The sequence below is a fragment of the Ambystoma mexicanum genome, chromosome 5q, assembly GCF_040938575.1.
Source record: "Ambystoma mexicanum isolate Mex_15411 chromosome 5q, UKY_AmexF1_1, whole genome shotgun sequence".
Taxonomy (NCBI): domain Eukaryota; kingdom Metazoa; phylum Chordata; class Amphibia; order Caudata; family Ambystomatidae; genus Ambystoma; species Ambystoma mexicanum.
Genome location: NC_090933.1, coordinates 52,563,041 through 52,589,956, shown reverse-complemented (window position 1 = coordinate 52,589,956; position 26,916 = coordinate 52,563,041).

Sequence of the window (26,916 nt, the reverse complement as noted above, 5' to 3'; positions counted from 1 at the left end):
AACCCAGACATTCACGGGTGGTGGCTGTCTCTGAGAGGCTTAGGTGAATTAAGCATTGCTTAACACTTCTTCCTACTTTTTTGCACCAGTCCTGGAGTCGTTGTCTTATTCTTTACTGTTGAGCAGGGCCCAGGGCTGCCCCTGGTTAGTCTCCAGATTGAGGCATCCACTGATAGGAGTGGCATGGTCAGCAGATGTAGAATTAATGCCCTCTATTCCGTTTGAAGCAGTCTGGCTGGGGTGCCATAGCTGTGGTATGGCTGGGATGCCATAGCTACAAATATGCAATTCTACTTATAACGGTTGGTGAGCACTCCTCAACCTGCCCTCTGATTGCCTTTCTCCTAGCCCTGTGACATCTTACTTCCTAGGTTTCCTCTTCTCTCCTACTACTCCTATCTGTTTTTTGACTCCTAACATCTCCTTGGTACTCTGAGATAGGCTTGTACCCTGCACCTCCACCACTGTTCCAGCAGATGTAGGGTGTATCTGGGTGTCATTCCCTTTGTGCCCCTCCCCTCTGTGTTCTTTCTCCTCTGTTGAACCATCCGGTATTTGCCTCTTCCCAACCTCTGGGGTACCTAACTCCCAAAATTCAGAAGTATTTCACTATCTACTCTCTGGGCGTACCCCTCACTCCAACCTCTGGGATGGATGTAACTCCCCAACCTCTAATGCCTTTCTCCCCGCACCTCACTCTGGTATTCTTTACCACCTGCTCCTAAGCGAGTGTCTCTGCTCCGCTAGAAGTCTGCTCTCTCCCAGTCACCTCCCCTCAACCAGCCATCTCCAAAGTACTCTCTGATATCAGGTATGATCCTTCTCTGCTGCTGACTCCAAACTCCCAACTACCCGGTTTCCATATGTGTTTCCTTCACTCTTACAATCCAGCGTTTGTGTTTCTAACCCCCTTCCTCTCCACAAATCGGGGCTTCTTACCGGCGGTTCTAGATTTTGGATTCAAAAATTGTGCATGATCCAAAGCACTGTTCGCTTTTCTGCAGCTGCATGGTAAGGTGACGGTGCAGTGGGGCCGACACGCCCCACTACACTAACTGCATTGCAGTGCTGAAATTAAATAAGACATTAAGAAAGTTACCAAGTGAATATTTATGTCATGGGTATACTGTTGTTTTTTTATTTATTAAGTTAAGTGCTACAATCATGTCGAAGAACAAGTTACTTACAAACTGTAACGTTCTTTCAACTGGATGTTGCTCCCAAGTATTCCTCATCTTGTGATAATTCGTTATCTCCAGCTTTGGTGCTTCGGAAAAAAGAATTCTCGGCAGGGGGCGCTGTGCTCAAGGTCGTGGCGTCGATTGTCCCTCGACAGACTCCGTACTCTATCGACGTCACCAATGGTATAAATAGCTCGAGCCGCGCCCACTGCTTCAGTTCTGTTTTTTCGATGAAACATATAGGAGGAACACCCAGGCGTGCCCCATGACCGATACATTCTTCGTGAGAGGAAAGTGTAAGAAAACGTAAACTGTACTGTGGTGTAGGATGGGAGGGTCGATGAGGAATACGTGAGAGGAACATCCAGTCGAAGGAACGTTACAGTTGGTAAGTAACTTGTTCTTCGAATGGATTGTGTCCTCCCACGTATTACTCATCTTGTGATAGGCTCCCATAGCAGTAGCAATTTTGGAGGCAAGAGTACTAATTTCAGTTTTCGTGGACAGAATGCAGAACTGCCTTGGCAAATAAACCCTCTTTAGAGGAGGCAGTATCCAAACAATAATGTTTAACAAAAGTATGCATTGTTTTCCAGGTTGCAGCTGCACAAATATCTGCTGCCGGGACTCCCCTCTTTAGAGCCGCAGAAGTAGCCATTCCCCTTGTCGAATGGGCACGAAGCCCATCTGGTAGTTCTTTTCCCGCTAATCTGTAGCATTCAACTATGGCTAATATGATCCAGCGGGAAATGGTCTGTTTTGTTACAGATAAGCCTAATTTATGACCAGTGTAACGCACAAATAGTTGGTCATCTTGTCTCAATTTAGCCATCCTTGAGATGTAAAAACTAAGAGCCCTCTTGGTATCTAGTCTGTGTAATCTCTCCTCTTCCTTGCCCAGATGAGGAGGAGGATAAAAAGTTGGTAGTACTATTTTTTGTGACAAATGGAAGTCCGAGACTAGTTTTGGTAAGAACGAAGGTTTAACTTTAAAAAATAGTATATGGTGGTTCGCATGAGAGAGCCTGAAGTTCACTAACCCTGCGGGCTGATGATAGGGCCACAAGAAGGACAGTTTTTAGAGTTAAAAGCCTCAATGGACATGAATGCAGAAGCTCAAAAGGTATGCAAGTCAAGAATTTCAGTACTAAATTTAAATCCCAAGTTGGTACATGAAAAGGTACTGGAGGGTATACATTAGTAAGCCCTTTTAAGAATTGAATGATTAACGGTATTTTGAAATATGAAACCTCTTCCGAGGAGCGCTTGAAAATGGACAGCGCAGTGAGGTATCCATTGATTGTTCCTATCTGGAGCCCCAGGTTAGCTAGATGTAATAGAAAAGAAAGCCCCATTGGGGTGCCACACTGAAAAGGGTCCACATCCTTGTCTTTGCACCAGTTACTAAACCTGTTCCAGCAACATCGGTACAAAGATTTTGTTGCTGGTCTTCTGGCCGAAAGCAAGATTTCCATTTCGTAACCCGGAAGATCCCAATCCTTGTATCTCAACCTCTCAGAAACCATGCGTGAAGGTTGAGTGTCTTGACCTCTGGATGGAGAACCCGACCTTCCTCTTGCGAGAGAAGATCCTCTCTTTGCGGAAGACGTATTGGAGGGCAGATGGACATGTCCAGAAGGTCCGGGTACCACGTTCTCCTGGCCCAATCCGGGGCAATTAGGATCATGGTTTTCCTGAACTTTCTCAACCTCCTGATTACTTGAGGAATCACAGGGACTGGGGGAAATGCGTACAGCAGTGGAAACTTCAACTCCACTACGAATGCCTCTCCCAGAGCTCCTCTTTGAGGAAATTCCTCCCTTGAGCAGTACTGATCGCACTTCCGGTTGATCGTGGTAGCGAACAGATCCACTTGAGGGGTTCCCCAAAGGGCAAAGATCTCCAGAAGGACTTCCTGAGCTCTCCCCCACTCGTGAGAGACCATGCTCTGCCTGCTCAGAGCGTCTGCCGCCGTGTTCTTCTCTCCGGCTAGATGAATTGCCGATAGAGAGATTCCTTCTCGTATTGCCCAGAACCATAGCCGCATTGCCTCTCTGCACAGTGGTAGTGACCCTACTCCTCCTCTTTTGTTGAGGTAGTACATGGCCACCGTGTTGTCCGTCATTATCAGGACATTCTTTCCATGTACAGAGAGCAGAAAGGCCTTCAGAGCTAGTCTGATTGCAATCAGCTCCAAAAGGTTGATGTGTAGTTTGGACTCCGATGGAGACCAACGACCGCTGATTGTCAGATCGTTGGTGTGTGCTCCCTACCCCGTGAGTGAGGCGTCCGTCACTACTGTTATCTCCGGCCATGGTTGCCAAAAAGACTCTCCCTTGAGAATGTTGTCGTTGCAAGCCCACCATAGAAGATCCTGAGCAACTGCGTTCGGGACTTGCAGAAGATCTGACATATTCCCTGAGAACTGGGACCACTGAGTTCTGAGTGCCCATTGAAGAGATCTCATTCTCAACCTGGCCTCTGGTACTAGGAAAATGCAGGATGCCATGAGGCCAAGCAACCTGAGAAAATCGAAGGCCGGTAGACGTTGGGCATTCTGGAATTTTGTTACCATCTGCTGGATGTGGAGAGCTCTCAACTCGGGAGGCGAGGCTTTTCCTGAGGAAGTGTCCAAGACTGCTCCGATAAACTGGAGCTTCTGGGATGGTATCATGTGGGACTTCTTGAAATTGAGGGAGAAGCCCAATTTGTGGAGGAAGTGGCAGGTGATCGAAAGATGTTCCTGAGCTTGTTCTGGAGAACTTGCTCTGATCAACCAATCGTCCAGGTAGGGGTAGATGTGAATGCCCCCTCTCCTGAGACTTGCTGCCTCAACCGCCAACAGTTTGGTAAAAGCCCTCGGGGCGGAGGTCAACACGAATGGCAGAACTCGAAATTGATAATGAGAATTGCCAATTGCGAACCTCAGGTACTTTCTGTGCTTTGGATGAATTGGCACATGAAAGTAAGCATCCTGAAGGTCCAATGATACCAACCAATCTTGGAGTTGGAGAGCCTGAAGGATCTGAGAAAGAGTCACCATCTTGAACTTGTCCTTCCTGAGGAACTTGTTCAAGTTTCTCAAGTCCAAGTTGGGTCTCAGTCCTCCGTCCTTTTTTGGGATGAGAAAATATGGGGAGTACCAACCCCTGTTCCTCTCCGCTACAGGTACCAGTTCTATGGCACCTTTCTCTAGCAGGGTTAAAATTTCCTGCAACAGGAGCGGATATGGAATTTTGGTGGAGTTGGCTCCCGGTGGATGATTCTGAGGCCTTTTTTGGAAGGGGAGGCAGTAACCTTGGGCTACTGTTTCCAGTGCCCAAGCATCTGAGGTAATGCCCCGCCATTCCTTCAGATGCTGAGAGATCCTGCCTCCCACTGGTGTTTTGTGCAACAAGGTCTCAGAGGGATTTGGAGGCGGCTGCAGGAGTGGCTGAGGGTACAGATGCCGCTCCTGAGGCTGATTTTGCACCTCTTCCTCATGCTCCACGAGGGAAGTTTCTTTTGCCCCTTTGAGAAGCCTGTCCTCTTCCTCTACCAAAAGAGGAGTAGTATCGAAAAGAACGACCCCTCCAGGAAGATGAGCCGGAATAGGGTTTTAGAGACTGGTGCAAAGAGGCGCTAAGTGATTTAGCTGCCGCTTTCGAGGTCTGAAGTTTTTCTAGGATTTCATCAGCCTTTCTGCCAAAGAGCCTTGAGCCATCAAAGGGCATGTTGAGGAGTCTAGCTTGCACGTCTGGTGCAAACCCCGACTTCCTCAACCACGCAAATCTGCGTAGCACAACGCTTGCAGCCATGGATCTGCTGATACTATCAGCAGTATCCATTCCAGACTGGAGACATTCCCCCATTGCCTCCTTCCCATCTTTAACTATATTCAGGAAGCCTTCCCTTTCCTCGCCTTCCGGAATATGATCAGCCGCCGCCGAAATACAGTCCCACAGGGTATGGGTAAACCTGGCTAGGGTACAGGTGACATTTGCCGACTTAAGTGCCATACTGCCTGATGTGAAAACATTACGTGCCCAGGCATCAACTTTTTTATCCTCTCTATCTGGAGGAATAGTGGGATATGCAGTTTGTTTTGAAGTGGATGCTGCCTGAATGACTAAACTCTCTGGAGTCGGATGTTTATTCAAATATTCAGGATCCGTTCCAGCTGGTCTATATTTTTTTGGAAAAGTGCTATCTGCAGCAGCAATTCTCTCTGGTTTCTCCCAGTTTTCTCCACAGTCCTTTGAAGGGCCTTGTGGAAAGGGAGAGCAGGATCTTCCTGAGGTCCCTTGACGATTATGTCCATCATGTAATCTTGTTAAAAAATGGGTGAAGTATTACCCCAACCCATATACTCAATTACCCTGGTCATAAGACCCCTGTACCCAGCATCTGCATGCTCTACAGGATCAGGTCTGGCGAACTCTAATCCTGGGGATGTGTCAATTCCACTGGCAGAATGTAGAGTATCACTCAGGTCTCTCATTCTAGATTCCTGATCAATAAGTTCCTCAGGAACTTGTCTTGTACCATAAGAAACTCCAAGAGGAGTAACTTTGTCCTCTTCTGAAGCAGATTCTTCATAAATTGCTGACATACACTTGAAAAAGTCTGATCTGGGCAATGGAGTGAATCTCCTTTCTTCCTCTACTATCCGCGTCAAAGGAATTGATAAATCCTTCGAAATTGTCGAAGAGGTCTTCGAAGACTTCGAAGATGACTTCGATACTGGCGTCGAGGATGTTTTTGGTTTTGGAGTTGAAATTATCGACGCCAAGGGCGTCGACGAAGTCGTCGAAGTCTTCGACAGGTGTGTTTTTTGCATGGCAGCGGGGAAGTGCTCGACTCTCGAAGAGTCTTCGACGGATTTACGTCGACTCGAGTTCTTTTAGATTCCTTGATGCTACCGGTCTTTGCCATGGTAGTCTTGGACTTCCCTTTGTCGTCCAATGGAGCGACTTTAGGGGTATGGCTTTTTCGGGGGTCTTTCGAGGGGGTCGGGCCGCGTTCTCGAAAACCTCCATCATCTTTTTGCGGAATTCTTCCCACTTACTGGGAGAATCCGATTTAGTCGGACATCGAATTTCTTCGGTCGACTCTGAAGAAGAAAATGATGATGAGGGAGATCTATGTCTCCTCTTCATTTTTTTAGATGATGACGAAGAGTGTCTCGATCTACTCCTAGATCGAGATCTCTTTGAGTGAGTGCCTATGGCGATCCGATTCCTTCCAATCAGTCGCTTTCTTATGTCTTTTTCACATAGCCTTCTTAGAGGCTTCCCTCCCCGCCGCCAATTTACCTCTCCTCTCACGAAGAGCTTTCTCGGTCATGGATTGACAGGACCCGCAGTGGTCGGTTCGGTGATTGGAATCGAGACACCAGAGACAAATCCGGTGGGGATCGGTGATCGACATTTTAGATCCACAATCTACACACTTCTTGAACCCCGTCTTGGGTGTCGAAGGAGTTGAAGATGACGACATTTTCTTCACAGAAAATAGAAGCGCGCCGTTCTCGATAGCAAAGCGCTCGGAAAAACGGAACTGAAGCAACGGGCGTGGCTCAAGCTATTTATACCATTGGTGATGTCGACAGAGTACGGAGTTCGTCGAGGGACAATCAACGCCACAACCTCGAGCACAGCGCCCTCTGCAGAGAAATGTTTTTTCCGAGATAACAAATTATTACAAGATAAGAAATAAGTGGGAGGACACAATCCATTCGAAATAAAGCTATTTAATGACTGAGCTCACAAGTGTAACAAAGAATAGATAAGACACAGTTTTGACAGTAGGAGATGAGCAACCTGGAACAGGTGGAATCTGGTCTGCATTACGCTGAATGTCTAAGAGGAAGACAGAGCAAAAGGGGATTAATTTCCACGGTTCAATCGATGAGTCCTGTAAACGCCTCGTCTTACTCTGCGTTCATTGCTGTAGGGACACCTAGCAGAGAAAGCTAGCAGATGTATAGCATTGTGCAGTGTAGTGTATCAGGAGCTGGAACAGAAATCAGACTAGGTAAGCATATGATCAAGGAGTGCTTGTGTTACCTTGCTACTGGAATGAACGCTAAGCACCGGCCTGGGCTCAGGGTGTGGTTTCCCCATGCTGAGTACCTAGAGAATTGATAAAGGCTGGCAGTTGTGTCCTTGCCAGCAGCCATCTTGGTGGAATTGGTTACTCTCTCCTTGGTGGCCATCTTACAGTAGTCCTTTTAAGCAGCCATGAATTCATCAATGCACTCCAACCCCCATATGTCTTTACTGGAGTTGGAGTCTTATTGGCCATATGAGCCATCTGAGTGGTGATCATGACAGGTATTCAGTGAAAGATTGGTGACTTGTGCGCAAGATGGTCATTCTGGATTCCCAGGTCATCAAACGGGTCATCCAAAAAGCGGGCACAAACAGTATTTATGTGAAGATGGTGGTTTTATAATGCTATGAAATGTAAAGTCATCTGCAAATGGCTTTTCTGTGGTGTCACTATTCAGTCACATGAGAAGGATGAAGTCAGTATCCTGCTCAACCCACTGTGGGTCAATTACCAAAGTCCCATCAAAGAGGTGGATAGTTCAGCCTTGCATGTGCATAAGAGGAGAGTCCAAATTGAGCATAAGTCCAACTTAAATAAAAGGCTGAGGAATAAGGCAAAGGTTTCTGTAGAGTATATAGAGTCCAGGACAAAAAAGGAGTAAGGTGCAAAAAGGAGTTGTCAAAGTTTAGTGAGCTGGTATGAATTATCAGGGTATTTCAAAATGCTATAAAGTAAGTGATGGTACCATCTGGAATTGAGATAGAGTTATCACGTTTGAGCCCACCATGAGCCCACCAAGAACAAGCCCGAGGATGACAAGCATAAAATGGAAGGCATGTGCTGAGGAGCTGTGGTATGACACGTGGGTCTGAACGCTGCTGCAGAATCAAGGGTGCTGCCTAGGGATAAGATGTGGTCTCCCAGTTGACAGCGCCCATTCAGGTCCAGGAAATTGCTTTGACGCCTCTATGGTTATTGGTTGTGTGGCAATGTCTGACAGAATAGTTCCTACATGCCTCTCTGTCGTCTCAATTAATTGTTGATTTTAATCTTATGTTTGGGTTGCAAATGTATAGGTTGTTTCTAAATGATTTGTTGTTCTCACCCCTTACTTTTCCCTTTCTTCCTCTTCTCTTTTAGGCAGTAAGTTGTTTTTTTTATTTATTTGTATAGCGCATCAAGACCCAAAGGCAACTGAGCGCTGTTCTTGCATATTATACAGTTGTACAATTTATCAGCTATTTAAAATAAAATAGTGGTATTACAGATTGAGTATTCATAGCAATGGTCAATTCACATATATACACTTAGATTAATATAGTAATTGTGCGTTGATACAGATAATGGCATAAAATATACAGATAGGCATTAACATGTACAGTGGTAGTAGTGGTGGTATATGGTGTAAGTTAGGGTGTGAGAATGTTGAGATCCTAGTTTAATAGCTAAGTTTTTACCTTGTTGTGTGACGGATGTGTCAAAACCGGATCTATGTTATCACTGTGCCGCACGTAACTGCTGACGAAAAAGTTGATGTCAAGTACGGTGCGACGCAGTGATCAGATAGATCACTTCTGCCTGCCTGCCCTGGCCCACAATCCCGAAAACCTCACCCCCACAACCCACCTACCTTTACTGCAGTGCACTCCTGTGTGCGCCACTGACATCCTTGCACCCCAGCAGCGTCAACTCCTCCCACTTACGTGGGGTGGTGCCTATGCCGCAGGGACCTTTTTTGTTATCTTATCCCCGCTTACCGTAATGTTAAGCGGGGGACACCCCCGCAAAACCCGACCCCCATTACTGCACCAAAGGAGAGCAGAGGACACCCCCACAATCCCTGCTCTGCTTGGACGCAGTCATGGGGTTGGGATTTTTGTACCGCGCTCAGGCGCAGTTTTAGTAATGTCACCACAATCGTGGCGATATTATGTTACGATTCCAAAAAACTCACCGGGATTCACATTACATTGCATTCGTTATTGTATTTTTATGTGGGGTCAGCCTCCATGCCTGCATCCTACTGCACTCTCTGAGTCCTTGTTGTGACCTGGTGGCCATTTATGGTAGTCCTGACACAGACTAGCTGCGAGCCACTTAGTTATGAAGAACAGATATGCTTTATTATACATATGTAAAGTTTCTGTATAATTCCAGTGACTCTTCAGCATTTACTTCATGAGACCACCCACTGGCCATCCACTTGCATTCCAACTCATGCCTAAACTGACTCAGTTAAAACATTCACATGCAAGCACTTATCAACAATCTCCTGAGCTTTCAGTCACACCATGCACCAACATTCTATCAGCCTTCATAGATGGCCAGCAGGACAGGGCAATATTCATACTACATAACAGCCCTCCACATCCTTATTTTACTACTACTTGACTCTTTCCCCCCCATAAAAATGATGTGAAAGAATGTGGTGAAATGTAACGTGCTACGTACAATAAGGGGAAAGGGATGTTGAGAAATGTGGGCATACCTGTTTGCGGTACATGTGTTATATAGTAATATTGCATACATTCAACAGGTATGCTGGAACAAGTACTGGAATTGTTGATTGTAGAGAGTTTATGGTTGAAATCTGGAATGTGGGAAGGAGAGAACTGGATTGGGGTCAGGCAGTTAGAGCCTGCAGCTGAAGGTGTAAGATGCACTGCTGTCGGCTCCTGTCAACCAATAAAGAATTCAACCGTAAATACCTGGGAGTGTTGACTTTATTGTACTGTGGTTTTAGTCATCGTGTTGTTTTTCATGGAACCTTTTGGGACCATAAAGTTATAAGGAGACCTTGTAATGTTAGGGGCACTTGTTGCCCCAATAATGATGTTTAGAGGGAGCAAAGGCCAATGTAACTGCTGGCAGCAGTTTATTTTAATAAATGAACTTTGCCTTGCCTCAGGGGTCTGTCTTGCCTTCTTTATAACAGTTGGGTTTAGAGGAAAGTGGTCTTAGGTATCATGCATATCTTCCTATACATTCACAAATCGAGGTGGACCAGCACGAGTAAGGTATCTGTGCAGCCAGGCTACCTATCGCTGTCATTCGGCTGCAACCATGGTGTAGGGAAGTAAATGGAGCACAATGGGAGATGTGCAGGCATTTAAAACACGAGTGTTCCCTTCTCAACCACAAGTCTCTCATCCATATCAGAGAGTGGAACTCTATTGCATCTAGTTGACCATGCCAGCCTTATTTTGATTGCTATGGCATGTCCAGGTAATTGTGGCAGTCAAATTGGTCAGAAAGAGGTTAACAGCTGCCAGTAAAGGTCTCCTTAATAAAACTACTCTATGAGATGAAATAACATTCCATGTATATTATAAATACAGTAAGCTGCACACCTCTGTTTCTAATTTATTTAGAGTGAGTGTCTGTGTAAGTTCTAGAATGGTTTAGGGTGCTGGGGAGAAAAACATGACTGTGGCTCAAATTAGTCATCGCCAACAATACCCAGAAAGGGGACCATATCAGACATCCCAGCACAGGTAAAACGATTGCACTAAGGCATTACACGACATGTGACTCAAAAAATGTAGTCTCTGGCCTCATCTGCCCATGTGGTAAATAAAGGAAGGGATAACTGAACTTAAGTCAAACATTCGAACAAAGAATGTAAAATCTCCAATTGCTAGACATTTTACATTGATGAGACACACTATCTCACACTTGAAATTTGTTATTCTAGAAACCATCAAAACACAACCTTGAGGAGGGAATCTGAATAATTTGATGTTAAAAGAGAAATGTGTTGGATCCATCAATTCGATACTCTGGACCTGAGGGGATGAATGAAGAATGTACACTTGCTCCCTTTCTATAACATGGGAAGGGGAAGGCATGAACTTCCTTGATGTGATCATGGGATGAGAACATTTCTCAGTCATTTTGGCATAACCACATTGCAAACAACAGGACATATTTTTGATATTGAAGGTTAAAGAATTGAAATATACAATTATATAAATATTAACATCACCATGTATTTAAAATGCTAAGTCAACACATGCCCAAAGTCCTACTAAGAAATCTAACCTTGTAAAGTATTATGCACATCATGTGTCGCAATTCTATTAAGATAACATGTTCATATACATTTGTACAAGTTGACCAACCTAAAGTGAATGTGATTGATGATGCTTTAATCCAACATAACCTGAAAATGTAATAATCTAAATCCATGTCTTTATAAATCACGTAGGCCCAGATAACTTTTATCCATTGGATGTAGACCAAAACCAATATGACCCTAGATTGTAAATACGGAAAACATACAGTTATGTAACCTGTAATAGTGCATGTGATGATGCCAAGCTTATTATGAATAGAGTCTAGATACATTAGACAGGGTTCCACACATCCCATATTTATCACACATCTATTGGAAGACATGCCTAAGAGTATGATACTGAAACATCTTTGACAACACAACTTTAAGGAGATCTCCTGAAGAGACTGACTGGAGAATCACTTTAATGTTATCATAGAACTAGACAGGGATACCAATTACTTTGTATACCCCAAAGATATCAGACCAGCTGACAGAGACATTCCATGTTTAACTGGTTACTCATTAGAGTAAATAAGCCCACGGTAAGCCTTTGTCACAAAACCTTTAATTCAAGTGATGGTAGGAAATGTATTTAATCCTTTAACCATCTTGTGTCTGGTTGCCATGGATGCGCATGCGGCTATTGCCATTGTGCTATCACCCAGGAACTCTAGCACAGTCGTAGATAAGTCAGGAAATATAACTCTCGTATGTGGCATGACTGGTCATTTCTCAGCTTGGATTTTAGAGAGAGAACAGCAACGTTGGTGTTAGAGCCCAACTTTATTAAGACCTTGTTTCTCTGTCTTTTCACAAGCTGTGGAGACATGCTGCTAAGAGTCTTCGTTTTATAATTTCACTGCCCCCTCACCCATCTTTTGGACAGACAGCCGAGTAAGGAAGCAGGAGGCCTGGGAACATCTATTTTCTGGGCACACGATTTGACACTCACCATTAGTTTAACTCAACACTGTCACCCTCTTGAAAATCCTAGAAGTTACTGTTAAGTACTCATATCAAACTTCTTTTAAAATATTCCATTATTATCTGTTTAAAACAGCAAATTAAAATGAATGTGTTACAGTCCTCTGATTATCTGGGTTCCTGCCCTTTAGAATTTGTCGATAGTGAATTTCTAAAAACAGGTTCTACCTGCCCTTTGAGCTTTCCTCAGAATTTTCTAAGAACTTCACAGGAGTTCAAAAACCCTTCTTAATACTCTCAAATCTCCACAAATCTCTGCAAACTTCAGCCTCAGGCAATGTGAGAGGTAGAGTAAGGGATAGATTTAGGGTGATTTGATGTACACAATGAAGTTGAAAGCACTTCCAGGTCCTAATAATATATTATGGCAGCGCACCGTGTTAATAGACCTACTGTGCACAGTCTATTAGAGATGCAAAGGCAATCAGGAAAGCACAGACATTCACACTTTTTTAGTCAATAAAATTAATATCACAGAGTTGACAATGCCTCCTGTTAATGCACCCAGAAACAATTCTGATTTTTTTTGTTTAAGCTTTATAGGCACTTGGGGAAGTCGTGTAGGCAGTCTGCCTACCATGCCGCTGCCACAGCGGCCACTTCTTTGTCTTCTACCTCATGATGAACTCTTGATAACAGAACTCATCTTTCCTCCAGCTTCTGGCACTATCCGCACCCTCCCCTCTCCTATCCCTTTCCAGTCTGACCTTCTTGCTCTCTCACCAAAGGTTGCAGCCTTGAGGTCCTCATTGGCAGCAACCTCTGACTGAAACAATTAATCACTGCCACCACCTTTGCTGTTTGTATTAATCTTCTGAACGTTATCAAAATGTGCCTTATTCTTAGTCACCACTCTTGAAAATCTGTAATCTCCACTGTGCTCAGCAAACCATGGAATTATTTTCTACTCTTTCCTCTCCCAGACAAAGTAATTTGCTTTGCTATCCACACTCCCTACAACCTACCCAGATTCTTCCCCATCTCTACCTATCGAATGTACGTTGAAAGATCGTCTTTCAAAAAGATCGAGTTACAAAATAGCAGAGCCAACTGGCTTGCATTTTGTCACTCAAGCTTTTCTGAATGTCTCTATTTGTCCCCCGATGTGCATCTAATGTATGCAGGACACCCCTGCAACCCCCATAGCCCATAATGGCGAACTAGAGGAGCGGGGGACACCACCAAATCTGACACCCCCCTGTTCCGCATTATGGGCTACGAATATTTCTACCAAGCTGAATGCAGGATAAAAGCACACACCACTTTTTATTTACGAGCATTTTGCCCGAATCGCTACCTATCAACACTATCCTCGTTGGCTCTCCTTGCACCATGGTTCCCATTTAAAGTTCTGCTACTGGTCCACAAAACTATCAATGGCCTTGCTAAACAGTACCTGTCTGATTGAATCTCAGTCTACTCATCACCCCATTACCTCCGCTCCCACTCTGCACATAACCTCACCAATCTGACTCATCCATGCCCCTGTACCTTCTCTCGCATCTGTTCCTACTCCTTACTCGCCCCGTTCCACTGTGTAGATGTGCCTAACCCACAAGAGAACTAATGTGCCTGACTGTAGGAAACAGCAGGGCAAGGACATGGCTGGGAGAGTGGTTAGATGCATGTATAGATTAGCTGAGTTTCTATTGTGCCCTGTTCAGGAGCATGCAGGTGCCAGAGCGCCAATGTCTATAAAGAACCTTTTGGCTCACCGTTGGTAACTTGCGTTAGTCCAAAGCTCGCATATTATGTTGAGGGATATCCCGGAACACAGTATATGAAGAGATTCCTTCCAACAGGAAGAACTCACTCAAAATGATATGGAACCGGTGGAGCAGGAAACAAAACATGAGTGCTCATAAAATGGGGCAGAGGTGCAGATATAAACAGCAGGGGCACTTAGCAAAAATATAAAGTGGGACATTTTAGACTGTGAGACACACCAGGATTAACAAAAATGCTAATGGAATGTGCTACTTTTTTTCTGAAGGCAATGTATTGGGTCACTCCAAAAAATGACTGATGTTCCGTGCACACTTTTGGGCATTTAAAAATGCAAAAACATATTAATTATGGTAAACATTTTTCACATCAACATTTTATTCTATGTTCAAAAAAAGTAAAAATGAAAATATATACTGTTTGTTCACATTTGATAGTTCTTAAACTGCTCCATTAGTCAAACATTACAGATTTCACACAATTTCTAATGCTTCTTAGTAATTGTTCATGTGGTGAATGTCTCTTAATGATCGTGAATAGATTTGTTTACTGTTATTCTCTTTCATGTTACACTAATCCCTTTCTACAAGATTTGTTTTGTGAACCATAATTGATGGTCTTCTTTTTGTAGTGAACCTTGTATTCATGATGCGTTTCGGGCCATTCTCACCCTTCTTCAGGTGTGGACAAGTGTCTTTTTTAATGTAATGCTTTCTGCAAATGAAACCAAAGAACAGGTTACTTACCAAACTGGTAACGTTCTTTCGATGGGAAGCTCCTCCGACGTATTCCTTATCTTTGATGTTATCCATTCCAGCTTGCTGGCCTCGGAATCTTTTTTCCAGTAGAGGGCGCTGCGCATCGATGTCCCTCGAGTCGGTGTATAAATAGTCTCGCGCAGCGTCCGTTGCTCAGTTCCGTTTTGAAGTTCAGATTTGCTTTGCATTAATTGGTTAGTAACCTTAAAGGAGCGTAAACTGCAACTACAAGGGAACGTTTACTGCCGGGATGGATGGGAGGGGCGATAAGGAATACATCGGAGGAACATCCCATCAAAGGAACGTTACCAGTTTGGTAAGTAACTTGTTCTTCGAAGGGATTGTGTCCTCCGATGTATTCCTTATCTTTGATAGACTCCCATAGCAGTACTGTAAAGAGGAGGTGGGAGTAAAGATGAAATATTTCCCTTTAAAGATGTACAGAATGCAACACAGCTTTCCCAAATCTTGTCTCCTGGCTGGAGGAGAAATCCAGGCTGTACAATTTGGTAAAGGTATGTGCGGACGACCATGTGGCAGCCGCAAATATATCTTTAATTGGGACGCCTCTTTGGAGAGCCGAAGAGGCTGTGATACCCCTGGTTGAATGTTCCCTAAGATGTTGAGGGGGTTCTTTTCCTGCCAATTTATAGCATTCTAGAATGGTTAAAATGACCCATCTTCAAATGGTCTGTTTTGTGATTGGCAGTCCTAATTTGTGCCCTGCGTATCCTACAAACAATTGGTCTGCTTGCCTTATCCTAGCAAGTCTGCTAATATAAAAACTCAGAGCAGAGCTGTCCACGTCGTTGTGCTACAGGAAGTAGCTTTTCATACACACCATACCGCAGAGCGGTGTAGAGGAGCTGCGTGGCTGAGGTGCGTGGCAGTTCCAGGCAGAGCAGAGCTGTCCACGTCGTTGTGCTACAGGAAGTAGCTTTTCATACACACCATACCGCGGAGCGGTGTAGCGGAGCTGCGTGGCTGAGGTGTGTGGCAGTCTGCCGCAGTCCGCTGCAAACGCGCAGTAAACGCACTCCAATGGAACCGGAGGTGCGTCCAACAAACGCCGACACGGAGGGGAGGAGAAGGCAAAAAACTACGACGGCGTCCATCGCACCCATTGAGCCGGGCGGTGCAACACGCAGGAGAAGTAAGTCGGCCTCCCTACTGAAAGGACCGGGGGGGGGGTGCATTCCATCAGGGGATACCTTACCCCCAGTGCTAATCAGACTGTGTTTGGCGCCAAAGCTGCGACATTACAATCGCAGGGGGAGAGGGGAGAGAAGGACACTTGCATCCCTCTCATCCCATCTGAGTCACTGGATGCGGTAAATACTGCAAATCTAAATCTACCAGCCCAACGCGATCAGACCCACCTCTCAGAAACTTGCCAGCCCAATGACCTGCAGCCCGCAAATGCGCGGGACCAGGGAAGGGGAGGGCAACAGGTAACAGGGCAAAGGCACGCAGAACTATCACAGGGACTGAGACAGGAACAGGGACAGGAGCCGGGGGTTGAACGAGCTGACATTTTTCCACACACAGACTCAAACCTAAAAGATGTCCCGTACCCCAGAATGGGAGGAGCAATGTCAACCAATTCAGCAACTGTATCAGACAAAAGTTTGGGTCCAACTAACACTATGCGTATCCAAGCAATGTTCCATGAAGACGAACAAAGAACTAATAACAACCTCAAGCTGGGGGATAACGCTAGTGTTACTATCTGCGACTCCATCGAGATAGAAATCGAACAAAAAGGACTGCCAAATGCATATAACGCAGAGATGATTTCAGAATCAGACAAAGAGAACGTTGAGAGCAATATCTCATCGGACGAGGACTCGGAGGGCTCCAACAAAGAAACTGACGCGGAACAGGAAAAATTACTAGGAGGAATGGCGAAAACTAAAGAAAGACCTAAAATGAATACCACTTCAAACCCAGGGCTCCAAAATCAAAAAAAAAGGGGAGACGAGGAATCAGCTAAATTGATCCAACAGGGGCTACGGACACCAAGGAAAGAGCTCAAAAAACCAGGACGACGGCCACGAGGACGTTATAATCCACTTTCGTCCCAGCTACTAAAAGTTTTTCTTACTCAGCAACCTAAAAGAAAACCGAGTATAGAGGCCGAGATCTCGGATGCAGAAATGCTTGAAATCGCGGCTGACTCTCAGCCTGCCCAAAAACAAAGAAGAACGGATCTAGATATAAGGCCGACAGACAAAAACAAGCTTGCGGAACAATCTCAACCTCACAGGGCTCAGTCAGTAAGAAAAACACCCGGCCCAGATCCTGATAACCTAACTGAAACAATCACCCCGAAGAACCAAACAAGGACTACCGGTGTCCTAAACATAATCAATTTGGACAGTATCCGATCTATAAGTCCTCCAAGGAAAAGACCCGCGCCCACCGAAGAGACAACAATCCATGAAGAAGGACAGGATGAGGAGGTCAGGGAAGTGAAATCTCCAAATAATTCAATGGATGTAACACTGTTAGATCCCCAAAATAAAGAAGACAGATGGCCCTGGACTAAGCCCCACTTAACAAAGATCCAAGAAAAGGACCATCCAAACGTCAAACAAGGGCGGCAGGGTGTCGATAGCAAAACCTATGAGAATGAGAGGGCGACTTTTAGAAAAGGGGGAACCCCAGATAGACCGCTGGGGGCGATTGGAGTAAGTCCCGCACTGGAACTTCGAACATCGCCAAAAAGACCGGAAAAATTGCTTACCCCCCCAAAAAAGAGACGCCTTAGCGAAATTGCAGCCTCACTACAAAAGGACTCGCCCAATAAGAAGCCGGATATGATTGCTATTATGTCAGCCATGACCGTAGTTCTAGCACCTTTCTGCAAACTATACGAAGCAATCAAGGAAAATGTACAAAACAATACAGCAATCTTATCGAATGCGATGGACAAACTTACCCTCATAGAGACTCGCCTCTCGCCAATAAATCAAAAAACTCCTAACCTGGATAACACCTTTGACTCCATACGCAACACAATACCATCATTAAGCGACCCCACATGTACACTGTTCACAAAAAAGGGATCAAACCCAGGGATTTCACAAGAAGTTGAGAACCAAAAAACACAGTGGGAAAAAATAATTGAAGCCCTAGAAAGAAAGATCGAAAAGCTTGAAATGCTAAATAAACACCTTGAGACTCCACTATTGAATACTGCTACTGTGTGGGGTGAAAGGGGAGATCTTCATAAAAATCACGAACCCATCACGTTGCTCTTAAACTCAAAACAACAGAAACAAGGGCCCAATGGGGCTAAGCCAACAAAACCACAGTTACCAGAAAAAGAGCGGAGAAACATGAAATCCAACTCACAAAAGCAAACTCTGACTTCAATGGAAATGACCACCGTATTGCCGATAAAGAGCCCTACGGATCTACAACAAGAGATAAAAATCCGAGAATCCACAAGAGGCTCCCCAAGATCACCGAAAACAATGGAAGAGTTCCTACAATGTGCAGAGGCAATGAACATCTCAATCTATTCTGATGATGGTTCAAATATAATATCGGATTCATCTATAAAAGAGGCCCAAATAAAGAAACTAACAAGCAAGGCTGATACCACTTCCCGGAACGCGAAAGCGTCGGATGGGGGTCCCAACAAAAGGGAGACCAGAGCATCCTCCGAGAACCTGGACCAAAGAGCAAATGAACCAATGACATATAGTCAGGCGCTCAGATTAAGAACCAGCCCACGGACAACGAGAAAGACAAAAGAGGAGACGCAGAGAACTCCAAATCGACAAACCCATTATGAAGAAATCAATGTCCGGGAAAACACCTCAACTAAACCAAATAAGATTATTCGAGTCTTTAAACTGGAACAAATTCGACCAGAGAGATACTCACTCATCTTAAATAGATCGTCAATACTACAAATCATAAAGAAAGTTAAAACGTTGAAAAGAATTACTTCGGACGATCTGATATTAGTGGAACCCTATCACAGGGAAAAAAAAGCAAAAGCTTTCATTCACCTAAAAGCAGAGACCGTTGCTTATATCAACGAATCAGCATATCAAGAGCTGCACCAAATGGGGTTTCACTTGTGGGAAATAAAAAGTAGCGCATATAGCCGAGACATCAAGGAGGACAAGACACAAACACGCAATAGCCAGTATCCCTTCAGATCCCGATTTGACAATCGAAACTGGGCTCAGAAAACTCCCCGCTCGCAAAACGTTCAAGCATATCTTGACCACCGAAGATTTCTAGATAGAGACCGAAGAGACCAATCGCCAATCAAAGAAAGAACAAGGACTCACCCAACAGGTTATAAGAACACACAAGAAAAAACGGGACACTCCAGACAACCAGAAAAAAGGTTAAAAGAACAAGAAACTCCTACCCCTCCGCGAAGTAACTACAACAAGAAAGCCTCGGGGGAAGACACACACACCCGTTAATCCTCCACAGAAAAAGGAGAGTCAGAATCGCAAAGAAGGGGACCATGGAACTGGATCTCATCAAGATGGACAAAAAAACAAGCAAAATAGCAATCATCGAGGGTGGGGGTCCGTGCAAACAACTCCAAAGATACAACACTCGACCACCCCACAGCGACCTCTTTTTCTCTTGCCTCTTGGAACACGAGAGGCCATATGCATTTGACAATGGTAGGAGACGTCAATCTAAATCAATTCGACATACTATGTTTACAAGAAACGTGGCTCTCAATACTACCAAGTCTGGATGGGTACTCGGTCGCAATCTCTCCGGCAGTAAAAGGCCTATTCGGCCGGCCGTCATCAGGATTGTTAACTGCCATAAAATCTAGCTCGGGCCTAACAGAACCCAAAATCTGGAAACAATCCTACGAAACACTGGTAACGCTGACTTCCCACTCCCACAGAAAGGCTAAGATGGAAAACGTTTTCCAAAAGACTGTAGCAATACTCAACTGCTACTGGAATCCACAAAGAATGTCCATCAAAACTTTCTGCGACAATATGACTATGGTGATCGATCATCTATATGCAGAATTTGAAAAAATTGAAATCATAGTCTGTGGTGACTTTAATGCCAAATGCATTCAAGTAACGAAGGATCAAGCTTGCTCTAAATCGCAGCGACAGTGGGAAGACGCCGCCTCTAAAAGAGGAAAGGCATGGAACAAGGTCATGACATCGCGACACATTCAAAATGTGGCGACGCTTTTCCCTTCCCAAAATAATATTCCAACATGGGAACGCATGAGCTCCAAAGCAACATTAGACCACATTTTTGTATCGCCTGGCCTTATCCAAGATTTAAAAAGCTTTCAAGTCCAGAAAACGGTGAATAGTGACCACAACTTATTGAGAGCGGATTGGGACATTCCCCACATTAAACCTAAAACATACGACTGGGAGACAGAAATAAACAGACAACAAACGCGACTCAGACTGACTGAACGCGATATTGACAAAATCAAAAGTTCTTGGGACCAAAGCCTCAACAAAATCGGCAAAAAAGACACTGAGGAAAGACCTAATTACTTGCCGCTATTACTTCCCTTTCACAAGAAAAACGCAAATGGAACTAAGAAGATAACAAATAATATGCACACCTACAATAAAGAGCTGGTACAAAAAAGACAGGTTGTCCGCAGATTACTAAGATGTGCGAAGAAAACAAACAATACAGAAGACTGGACTAGTTGGCAACTGGAAGCAAAAAAGTATAAAACCTGGCTTAAACAGAACAGGGCCAGTCGCTACCAAAATGATGCCGAACAGATGATGTCTGCACTACAATCAAAAAAATCTAGTCAACTCTGGTCATTGATAAAAGACAACAACTGTGCCAAGAGTTCGACTTTTACAAATGCAGTCCCAGAGGAAACCTGGATTCAATACTATACGACCCAATTCAAAAGCCCCCCAGAAAACTCGAATGGGGTTACCCTACTCCCAGACACTGTTTGGGTCGACTTATCAAATCCGGAAGACATCGAAACGGCCATCAGAAAACTAAAAACCTCCAGAGCCCCAGGTCCCGATGGCCTGACCAATGTAGACTTAAAGATCTCCCCCCCTAAATGGGCCGCGGTAATCAGCGACATCTTTGACATCTGTGGCCGAACGAAGAAGATCCCAGAATCCTGGCAAAGAACCGTCATTGTTCCAATTTACAAAAAAGGACCAAGACAGGACCCGGCCAGCTACAGACCCATAGCGTTGCTAGATATCCTGAGTAAATTATATGCCACTCGCCTTTTGGCCCATTTTCGGATCTGGGAGAAAAACAGCGAGGCCAATGACCACTTCCAAACGGGCTTTCAGAAACATGGTGCCACGACCATCAACCTTTTCACTTTGAACATCTTGAAAGCCAAAGTGAAAGAAGGAGCACCCAAAATCTACCTGGCTTTCGTGGACCTCTCGAAAGCCTTTGACAAGATCGACAGAGCCAGGCTATGGGCAAAGCTGCAAAGCTGGAAATGCCCGATGAAAATATTAGAGCCCATTATGGCACTTAACACGGATATAAAGATGAGAGTAAGACTCAATCAACAGGGGGATCTGTCAGAAGAAATACTTGTGAACAGAGGAGTGAAGCAGGGCTGCCCGTTCGCGCCAGCGCTTTTTATCGCCTTTTTAGGCGACTATCAGCACTCTGAAACAAAGATCCGAGCGTTCCCTCCAAAAGTTGGGAAAGTCAAGATCCCTCGTCTACTGTACGCGGACGATATTATCATCATTGATCAAACCAAAGTGGGTCTCCAACGCAAACTATCTAACCTGCAAAACTACATGGAGGACAATTTGCTAGAAACAAACAAATCCAAAACAAAAATCTTGGTATTGGAGAAACTGAAGGCAAAGGGAACTTCTAAGCCCAATATTTACCTTGACAATGAACACATCGAAGTGGTCACCAACTTTAAATACTTGGGGACACAACTGGACACTTCCAAAACAGACCTTAGTTTTCAAACTCAACTGTGGGCAAAAGTAAAATGCCTAACGGCTCAAATAAGGGTGATCGACCGTAAGTTCGGAAAGTTCTCCCTGTTACCAGCCATCCTGTTCTATAAAACGAAAGTAGTCCCATCTCTGACATATGGAGCAGAAGCTTCGCTGTATCTTCCTCCGCAAATCTGGAACAAATTGGAAGGATATGTGTGGAAAACGTTGCTGGGTCTCCCCAAGTCTACTGCAATAGCGGCCATCAGAAGGGAACTAGGACTGGTTTCTTTAACATCCTTGGTAAACCAAAGTGCGATGCGCTTATATAGTAAAATCATCTCTGCGGATACTTTACCGATTCTAAACATTATTCACGCAGAAATTTCAACTGGCAATTGTCTCGCACTAAAAAACTGGGTCACCAGGAGACTAGAAGATCTTGAAATGATCAAATGCACCCAGACGGAGCTAAAGGAAAACCCAGATCGTATCAAAACTAAAATGGAACACATGGATTGGATTACCACAATAGAGCAGGCATCTAACAACAAACTATTGAGTCATCTACCACCCTCTTTTAACAAGCTGAAAAAACCCCTAAGTTACTGTGCTAAATTTCCGGAAAAAAAACTGAGAAACGTGATTATGAGAGCCCGCTTTAACCTGCTACCAACCAGAGAGATATTGGCCCTCAGAAATCAGGGTTCTGTAACACTCTGTCGTCTCTGTAAAAGCCCAAACACAACTGAAACACTAAAACATCTGATAATGGATTGCATCGCCATGAACGACATAAGAAATGTCTATCTACTCCCTTTGTCTGAGAGATTGTGGTTTTTGCAGAAAAACGACATATGGAATAGACTAATCTCCGGGGAGAATACCAAATGGTCTCAGGCACTATCTAAACTGATCGATTTAGTCTTTGCAAAAATCATGCAGACTGATGCCAATGAGTCCGGTGAAACCACCTCCGCTTTGGCCTGAGCAATGGCGGAATGCTTACCTTTTCTTCTTTTCCTCTCTCTTCTCTTCTTTCCTTCTGCTGATCCCTGAAGAGTTTCGCCCTGGTCGGATCTGTTACTGTTTTCGTTGACAAAACTCAGTTTTAACTGTGTAAAGTTCAATAAAAAAAAAAAAATATATAAAAACTCAAGGCACGCCTTGGATCCAGCCTGTGTAATCTCTCTTCCTCTTTCCCTGGATGGGGAGGAGGATATAACAAAGGTAAGGTTATTTTCTGAGTAATATGCAATTTAGAGACCACCTTTGGGAGAAAATTGGGCTTAACTTGTAAGACAACCTTGTCTTTATGAAAGATTGTATGAGGAGGTTTGCAAGATAGACTTTGTAATTCGCTCACTCTTCTGGCAGAAGTAAGAGCCACTAGAAAAACAGTTTTAAGAGTGAGAAATCTTAATGAACAGGAATGAAGTGGTTCAAAAGGAGTACCCATCAGAAATTTTAAGACTAGATTTAGGTCCCACAATGGAACTTGAAAAGGCTTTGGGGGATAAACATTAGTTAATCCTTTCAGAAATTGGATTACCAAAGGTATTTTGAAATATGAAGGCTCCTCAGCAGTACGCTTAAAGATTGACAGCGCTGCGAGGTAGCCCTTGATCGTACCAATTTGAAGACCTGAATTTACTAAGCAAAGCAAGAAAGATCACACCATTGGTGTATTGCATGGAAAGGGTTCAATATTCTTTTCTGTACACCAGCTGCAAAATTTGTTCCAACGGCAGCGGTATAAAGTCTTTGTTGCTGGTCTTCTAGCAGAAAGCAACACCTCCATGACGTCATCCGGGAGATCCCAATCCTTGTATCTCAACCTTTCAGAAACCAAGCGTGAAGGTTGAGGGTTCTGATGTCTGGATGGAGAACCTGACTTCCCTTTTGCGAGAGAAGATCCTCTCTTTGTGGAAGACGAATCGGAGGACAGATGGACATGTCTAGAAGGTCCGGGTACCACGTTCTCCTGGCCCAATCCGGGGCAATTAGGATCATGGCTTTCTGGAATCTTCTCAACCTCCTGATCATTTGAGGAATGACAGGGACTGGGGGAAACACGTACAGAAGTGGAAACTCCCAGTCCACTATGAACGCGTCCCCTAGAGCTCCTCTCGGGGGGAAATTCCCTTTAACAAAACTGATCGCACTTCCTGTTGATACTGGTGGCGAACAGATCCACTTGAGGGGTTCCCCAAAGGATGAACATCTCTTGAAGGACTTCCTGAGAAAGCTCCCACTCATGGGAGACTGTGCTGCTCAGAGTGTCCGCCGTCAAGTTCTTCTCTCCGGCTAGGTGAACTGCTGATAGAGAGATTCCTTCTTGAATTGCCCAAAACCAGAGCTGCATTGCCTCTTTGCACAGTGGCAGTGACCCTACGCCTCCTCTTTTGTTGAGGCAGTGCATGGCCACTGTGTTGTCCGTCATTATCAGGACATTCTTTCCCTGTACTGATGGCAGGAAAGCTTTCAGTGCTAGCCTGATTGCTCTCTGCTCCAACAGGTTGATGTGTAGTCTGGACTCCGATGGAGACCAACGACCGCTGATGGTCAAGTCGTTGGCATGGGCTCCCCAGCCCGTGAGTGAGGCATCCGTGACTACTGTTATCTCCGGCCATGGTTGCCAAAACTGTTCCCCTTTCAAGATGTTCTCCCGACAGGACCACCACTGAAGGTCTCGAGCTACTCTGTCCGGGACTTGAAGAAGATCTGACATTGTTCCTGAGAATTGCGACCACTGGATTCTTAGTGATAATTGGAGGGATCTCATTCTCAGGTGAGCCTCTGGCACAAGGAAGATGCAGGATGCCATGAGGCCTAGCAACCCCAAGAAGCCAAAGGCTGGTAGACGTTGGGCATTTTGAAACTTGGTGACCACCTGTAGAATATCTTGAGCCCTCACCTCTGGTGGCGAGGCTTTTCTCAGAGAAGTGTCCAGGACTGCGCCATTGAACTGGAGTCTCTGTGATGGTATGTATCATCTGTGACTTCTTTAAATTGAGGGAGAAGCCCAGCTTGTGAAGGAAGTGGCAGACATAATCTAGCTGGATCTGAGCTTGTTTGGAGATACTGCTCTGATCAACCAATCGTCCAGGTAGGGGTAGACGTGGATCCCTTCCCTCCTTAGACTCGCAGCCACTACCACTACCAACATTAGCTTGGTAAAGACCCTTGGGCGGAGGTCAGCTCAAATTGGCAGAACTCAAAATTGATAGTGAGAATTGCCAATTGCATGTGTTTGAGATGGATTGGCACATGGAAATAAGCATCCTGAAGGTCTAGAGATACCAACCAGTTTTGAAGCTGGAGGGCCTGGAGGATCTGAGAAAGGGTCCTCTTCTGAAGCAGATTCTTCATAAATTGCTGACATAGACTTGAAAAAGTCTGATCTGGGCAATGGAGTGTATCTCCTTTCTTCCTCTACTATCCGCGTCAAAGGAATTGATAAATCCTTCGAAATTGTCGAAGAGGTCTTCGAAGACTTCGAAGATGACTTCGATACTGGCGTCGAGGATGTTTTTGGTTTTGGAGTTGAAATTATCGACGCCGAGGGCGTCGACGAAGTCGTCGAAGTCTTCGACGGGTCTGTTTTTTGCATGGCAGCGGGGAAGTGCTCGACTCTCGAAGAGTCTTCGACGGATTTACGTCGACTCGAGTTCTTTTAGATTCCTCGATGCTACCGGTCTTTGCCATGGTAGTCTTGGACTTCCCTTTGTCGTCCAATGGAGCGACTTTAGGGGTATGGCATTTTCGGGGGTCTTTCGAGGGGGTCGGGCCCCGTTCTCGAAAACCTCCATCATCTTTTTGCGGAATTCTTCCCACTTACTGGGAGAATCCGATTTAGTCGGACATCGAATTTCTTCGGTCGACTCTGAAGAAGAAAATGATGATGAGGGAGATCTATGTCTCCTCTTCATTTTTTTAGATGATGACGAAGAGTGTCTCGATCTACTCCTAGATCGAGATCTCTTTGAGTGAGTGCCTATGGCGATCCGATTCCTTCGAATCAGTCGCTTTCTTATGTCTTTTTCACATAGCCTTCTTAGAGGCTTCCCTCCCCGCCGCCAATTTACCTCTCCTCTCACGAAGAGCTTTCTCAGTCATGAATTGACAGGACCCGCAGTGGTCGGTTCAGTGACTGGAATCGAGACACCAGAGACAAATCCGGTGGGGATCGGTGATCGACATTTTAGATCCACAATCTACACACTTCTTGAACCCCGTCTTGGGTGTCGAAGGAGTTGAAGATGACGACATTTTCTTCACAGAAAATAGAAGCGCGCCGTTCTCGATAGCAAAGCGCTCGGAAAAACAGAACTGAAGCAACGGGCGTGGCTCAAGCTATTTATACCATTGGTGATGTCGACAGAGTACGGAGTCCGTCGAGGGACAATCAACGCCACAACCTCGAGCACAGCGCCCTCTGCAGAGAAATGTTTTTTCCGAGATAACAAATTATTACAAGATAAGAAATAAGTGGGAGGACACAATCCATTCGAAATAAAGCTATTTAATGACTGAGCTCACAAGTGTAACAAAGAATAGATAAGACACAGTTTTGACAGTAGGAGATGAGCAACCTGGAACAGGTGGAATCTGGTCTGCATTACGCTGAATGTCTAAGAGGAAGACAGAGCAAAAGGGGATTAATTTCCACGGTTCAATCGATGAGTCCTGTAAACGCCTCGTCTTACTCTGCGTTCATTGCTGTAGGGACACCTAGCAGAGAAAGCTAGCAGATGTATAGCATTGTGCAGTGTAGTGTATCAGGAGCTGGAACAGAAATCAGACTAGGTAAGAATATGATCAAGGAGTGCTTGTGTTACCTTGCTACTGGAATGAACGCTAAGCACCGGCCTGGGCTCAGGGTGTGGTTTCCCCATGCTGAGTACCTAGAGAATTGATAAAGGCTGGCAGTTGTGTCCTTGCCAGCAGCCATCTTGGTGGAATTGGTTACTCTCTCCTTGGTGGCCATCTTACAGTAGTCCTTTTAAGCAGCCATGAATTCATCAATGCACTCCAACCCCCATATGTCTTTACTGGAGTTGGAGTCTTATTGGCCATATGAGCCATCTGAGTGGTGATCATGACAGGTATTCAGTGAAAGATTGGTGACTTGTGCGCAAGATGGTCATTCTGGATTCCCAGGTCATCAAACGGGTCATCCAAAAAGCGGGCACAAACAGTATTTATGTGAAGATGGTGGTTTTATAATGCTATGAAATGTAAAG